Raw genomic sequence first — 6,292 nt, forward strand, 5'->3', positions numbered from 1 at the left:
GTTGTGTTTACAGCTTCTTCTGCTCCCCCCTGTTGGCCAGAAATAATTTAATTCTGCTTTAATATCACATAGACATGCTGATAGTAAAAATATTTGCTAGTCAAATTACCCAGTGTCCAGCGTCTGTGGTTGTTTGATTGTGAATGCATGTGATGTGTTTTTCTATCCAAGACTAAAACTAGCATGCAACCCTTACCCACTGCTCCTGGTTATAGTAACACCAGCAGCACTGAGAGCAGATTAGGGCATTATTATCAATGCTACACATCACATGCAAGGTCAAGGAATGTGACCTGGATCAGACAAAAATCTAATCACTTTTCAGTGTCCAGTCTGTAAAACATGTTTTCATTTACCTCCAGTCAGCTGACTCTCCGGATCAGACTCCAGTAAAAGTTATCGGACAGAAGACAAACAGAGGTTGTCACAGAGAAGTACTCATAGGAACTCATCTCCCACAAAGAGGTATAAATTTTTAATGATACCTGTTTATGGTCGCAGAAGAGCAAATTGGCAAACAGAGTGTCTCAAAACATCAGCTGGCATTGTCAGGTTAATTATCTATTAGCCTTTTAACATGTGCACTAAATAGACTGGATTATTAATCAGTAGAGCAGTAATGACTGATTAATGTTAGATGGTATCATTTAAAAAGATCTCTTAAAAGCAGGACAGAGTTATGATTGTTTTATTTAATATCCCCTTACATATGTTTAATGTATGTTTCATTGCATTCATTTACCACACATTTTTGCCCAAATTACCTTAACTTTTTCTCTTCACACATTCATTAACATACACATTGATGTACAACCCACTCCACCACATGAGCTGCAGCTACTCTCCTCAAGTTGGCAACTGTGATACAACTTACCTGCGTAAATGGAAATGGAATAAGAAACCAGAAAAAGACCATTTTGAATGTCTAAGAATATGAGTATAGACAGGTTTCCATTGGTATAGTGTTTTCAGGATTTGTAAATAACAGAACTTGCTAGAACTCGATAAAACGGTCTTTTTGGGAAGTAAATCTCACATCACAGATGCACTTAATTTAATTAAATAAACAGTACAAAAGCTGTAAATCATGCCCTGTTGGTAATGAAGTTGCCAATTACATCCTGACATCTTCTGAAATGTTGCAAAGCAGAGGTGAACGGTCAGCCTCTGATTCTTTCTCACCTTTACCATCCATCTGTATCTCCTCTGTTGCTTCACGCTCTGCAAGTCTCTCTGTCTCTTTCTCTCCGTCTCTCTCTCTCTCTCTCTGACACACACACAGACACACACACACACTCACGCACACACACACACACACACACACACACACACACACACACACACACACACACACACACACACACACACACACACACACACACACACACACACACACACACACACACACACACACACACACACGACATCCAGTGTGATTTATAGCTATATTAGCAACAATCTATTCCTGGGAGAGGGAATGAGGGAAAAACAGGACAAACACATGACACCACCTGAGACCTGACACCATACTCATTTGTCAACATTCTACAGAAAGGAGGAAGAAAAAGGACAGAAAATGGAAGGGCTTGAGAAGAGACAATTGATGAATCTGTGAAAAGATATACACTTTCTTTGCTAGGTATTGGCTGGTGCAATGCTTCTCCTGTACAGGGGAAGCCCTGTAGATGAAAAATAAAACTGGATTATCTCATTTTTCTGCAAACAAACCCTATCAAATAAATTAAATTATGGTATAATCACATTAAATTTTACACATAGTGGCTTTAATTAAGTTGTCTTAAAGTTCCTTATCTGTGAACCAAGACGGGGAATATGAGAATAACTGGTTGTATGTTATGTTGTTTTTCAGTGTCATTGTGTATCTCACTCTGATTTGTTTCATACCTTGAGCATTGACTGCCACACTGTTAAATAAATAATAGTAATTCAATCAGTAATCATGGGACAAAATTATAGAAAAGGTTAGTACTGAGAGCACTGACAGTTTTTTTTTTCATTACAGACAGAAAAAAATAAAGGACATATAAAAAAAACACCATGTACAAATACGCAGATTACATACATGCATGAGTAATGGTGAGTGAAAAGAGGAGTCTGAAAGATGAGATGCCAGAGTATTAGCAACTGTTGAGGAATTGTGAAAATGAGGCGTGATGAAGAGATGAAGAGGAAATGAGGTTGGTGATAAGTGGAAAGGAGAAGAGAGAATATCATTAGAGGGTTGGATGAGCTTTGAGAGCTCCAGCATGCCAGTGTAGCCTCTCCATGCATCTGTCTGTTCATCCCATGGGGGCACTGCAATACCATACGCAACAGGATGTGTGTGCGCGCACCTCTTCCCCTCCACACAGAAACATCTGTCTCCTCACACAGGCCATATGCCTTGTAACACAAGCCCTCTCTCGTCTCCATACCCCTGTCTCGCTTTCATGTCTTTTTCTCTCTCTGTCCCCATCTTGTTGTCTTTGATGGAGTGCCAGGGGCTGGCAGACGCTCCTGCTGCAAGGCTTCATGGGCACACTGTCTCCTTCTGCAACTGTCCTTTACAAACTAACTCCCACTTAAACACACACTAGGATGCACACTGCAGAGAGATAGATTTGCTGTCATGAAATAGCAAAGCTGAATTTTCCCTTGGCTGGCATTACGAAGTTCAGGTTTGCACCGTCATTGTGATGTAGGCCAGCGTCTCTTAACAATTCTGTATTAAGACCATCAATGCTAAAGGAAGATTCCACGTTATGCCAGTCACTTCTAAAAACAGTTAGTAGCGATTTATTCAGGATAACTGAACCCTTTTTTATTTTCTGATTGTTGCTGTCATTCCTGTGGTTAACTGACTAAATGTAGATGACATCAAATCAATATGTTCGGGAAAATTACAGTGCAGCCTGATAGCAGTGCCTGTTTCATTGATCTAATACATCAATTTCAAGTTTCAGGGTCCCCGAAACCCCTGACGTAAACTGTAAGATTTAAAATCCCATAGTTAAAAAAAATAACATCACAGCTTGAAATTGAGTTTAACAGAGTAAAGAAAGTGCATGTAAAGGTGGACTCCTGCTTTGATGATCTGGTGACCATGGTTTCTGAAAAATGATCATCACTTCTCATGCTTAATGCCCTTCCTTGCATCAAAATAGATATGATCTTAACACCAGTGAGCAACACGCTAATAAATGACACAACACTGCAGTAAATCTATGGCTTTTACATGTCAAGTGGTTTGGTAATATTCAGTCTTTCTCATATCTCTTATCTTGTTTTTGTTTCAAATTTATGATGTGAGTTTTGAAGCAAATGACAATTTTGCACAGTGTCTCATTTGGGGTTTTGTTGGGGAATCCAAGGTGCTCAAGTAGCCAGGGTACTATTCAGGCAGTCTGCAGGTTGAACCGATGGTCCTCTGATTCTCTTCATCGATTCCTTGTCACATTTGGTTTCTAGTAATTTTGAAATTGGCTCTGGAGCACTGACAGACTGTCAGGGATCCAAGGGCCTGTGGCCTACGGGGCCCAGGCAGGCTCCGGTGTGATCTGTGCGCAGCACAGTTCAAGCAGGTGAGTACAACGACAAACTCACTGATGGTTAATACTCAGTCAACTCAAAAGAGAATGTGAACAACCAAACGTCGTTTGTTTGTGCACTACACAGTATACGGAGACTGTGCATGCTCCTTAATGTCAGTTGTGGGCTGCAGCTGCTTTGACGTTTATATAAATACATTTACGAGTGTTTGCCTTGGTGATGCTCTATTCTGCAGATGATTTTAAAGCAAATGGCAGGGTTTGATTTAGTTGGCAAAGCATGTTGCACCCACCATGGTTTCCATAGCATTTTTTAATTTATTTGATGGCCATTTTTGTGTAACTGGGTTTTTGGGTTTTGTGCTTTATTTCAGTAAGGCTCTACTGGTTTGATTTTTATAATTACTAGCCTGTCGTATGCATATAGGCTGCAGCGCCCAAAAGGAATTAAACTTTGGCTTGGACATAAGAGTTTTAAAGTTTGTGGTGGTAGACAAGTTTGTTTAATATGCTTAGGATAGTTTACTGCTCTTTATGAGTTGGTGTGAGAGCCTTGCAGGACTTACTGTAAATGTGCTCTCCTAGTGTAAAGGTTGTTTGAATAAATTGCACCACAAACATACAGGACTCAGAGAAACAAACAAACACAGACACAGATTCATTATGTGCGGATGGACATGAAGAGTGAAGCACAGATGTGCTTGAGCACACACATCTCAGGATTTGATCTAAGCCATGTACCTGTCTACAAGGGGATTTTGACTGGGAGTCTGCAACAAATCGGTCACACTGCACTGCCCAGCTCACAGTCACAGACACACCAGACCTGTCTACTCCTTCCCCTTGCCCACATTCATACATAATGCATGCAGCCTGTGCACAGTCACTGGCAGGAGAGAGAGCATGTGTGTCTGACAGAAACACACAGCAACGAGACGAGAAAGTTTCACTTGTCTTAAATGAGGGCCAGAGATCTCTCTCCTGTGTTTAAATGCTCTTCCCCTCCTTCTCAGTCTCTCACCTTGCCCACCGCCCCCAAAACACACACACACACACACACACACACACACACACACACACACACACACACACACACACACACACACACACACACACACACACACACACACAATCTTTCAGTCGAAAATGCCCCTTTGCCCTGTCGCTCTACCTGTCTCCTGCTGCCACTTCGCTGTGGACCCAATCAGCTATGAGCACTGGAAGACAGATTATGACCTGAAGCAGCGCTCAACAGGAAGACGGGAGGAGGAGAGGGGATGGAAAGAATGACTGGGAATGAGGCTGCGGTAGAAGGAGAGGATGAGTACATGTGGGGATTATTAATGCAGAACGAGAGGTTCTCGGAGATGGGAGGGGGAATAGGAAGAGATGGGAAAAGGTGAAATATTTAAGAAGAAAATGGGGCTGATTCCCGAAAATCGTTGAAAAGAAGAGTGTGAGAAAGGGAGAGAGAATGAGAAGAAAAGGGTGAGTATGAGGGGACAAGTAAGGGGAAAATGTCTACAGGCAAAGAGCACGAGCAGAGCAGCTTTAGATGAAGCAGAATGTGACGTTGAACGTAAATTGGCTTGCGGAATGTGTTATACAGTATAATTTCTCTGGGGAAAAGAGAGCCAAATGCGGCTTGGGATATTAAGTCCTAACATACAATAGCCAGACCTGGTGTGCTAATCCTGGACTGTCCAGAACACATCTACCGTTTGGACACATGGTTGTTTATAAATTCAGTCAGTGCCAGAACTCCTTTGGCTAGGGATTAACTTTATAGTTAATGAAGCCATACGCTCTGGACAGAGGTATGGATCCTTGGAAAAATGTGCAGCGCTGCACACTGATCACCCCCTGGTGGTGAGTCGGTTCAGACAGCAGGGAGTCCTGCATAGGACCAAGCCTAAAAGTAAAGAGTTTTTAATGTCTGGTCCTGATTGATCTAGGTGTATTTCCCAAAGCAGACAGTGTGTACTGTCCACCCGGGAGCTGCTGAAATATTTGCTGACTTAGTTTTTAATAACTGCATTTAAGAGACCTGAATTATCAGATGCTGCCCAAAGGCATCAGATAACCTAACTAAAACAAAAATGAGAAGAAAAAAACCCCAGAAACTTTGCTCAGTGTCACAGAGTACATCATGAAATCAGAGCCTGTAGATGGCAAACAGCCAGCTGTTATATTATGTAATTCAATATTCATACAGTACGTTCATTGGTTTAATGTTTATGTATGCTTTGACCGAGTATTCTGTACTTTCCCTTATGCAATAACTAATAAGTAGCTACATATATAGCAGTTTCAGCTTTTATTGGATAATATTGTCTCTGAGCCAGTGAGCTCTCAGCTTCAAGGGCACTTTTGGGTATATTCACATCATCAGTGGGCCAGGGCAACGCCACCTGACTGAGGGGAGAAGGAAAAGTGTCTTCTGAAAATGAATTCTCCCAAAGCTGATTACTTCAGTTGCATCAGTTGCCAAAGCCACAAACAGCCAGTCATCTAGGTCATGGAATATCTAGTAAAAGTGAGTGAAAGGCAATCAATGATCATTTCCGTCATTTTTTTAAAGCAAAAATTCCAAACATTTGCTTGGTTCAGTTTCCTACATGTGATGATTTCTCACTTTTCTTTGTAATATATGCCATTAACTCATATCTTTTGGTCTTCGACTTTGTGATTTTTTTTCAGTAAATTTTTTTTTGACATTTCATAAACTAAACAACTCATTGATT

The sequence above is a fragment of the Xiphias gladius genome, chromosome 7, assembly GCF_016859285.1.
Source record: "Xiphias gladius isolate SHS-SW01 ecotype Sanya breed wild chromosome 7, ASM1685928v1, whole genome shotgun sequence".
Taxonomy (NCBI): Eukaryota; Metazoa; Chordata; class Actinopteri; order Istiophoriformes; family Xiphiidae; genus Xiphias; species Xiphias gladius.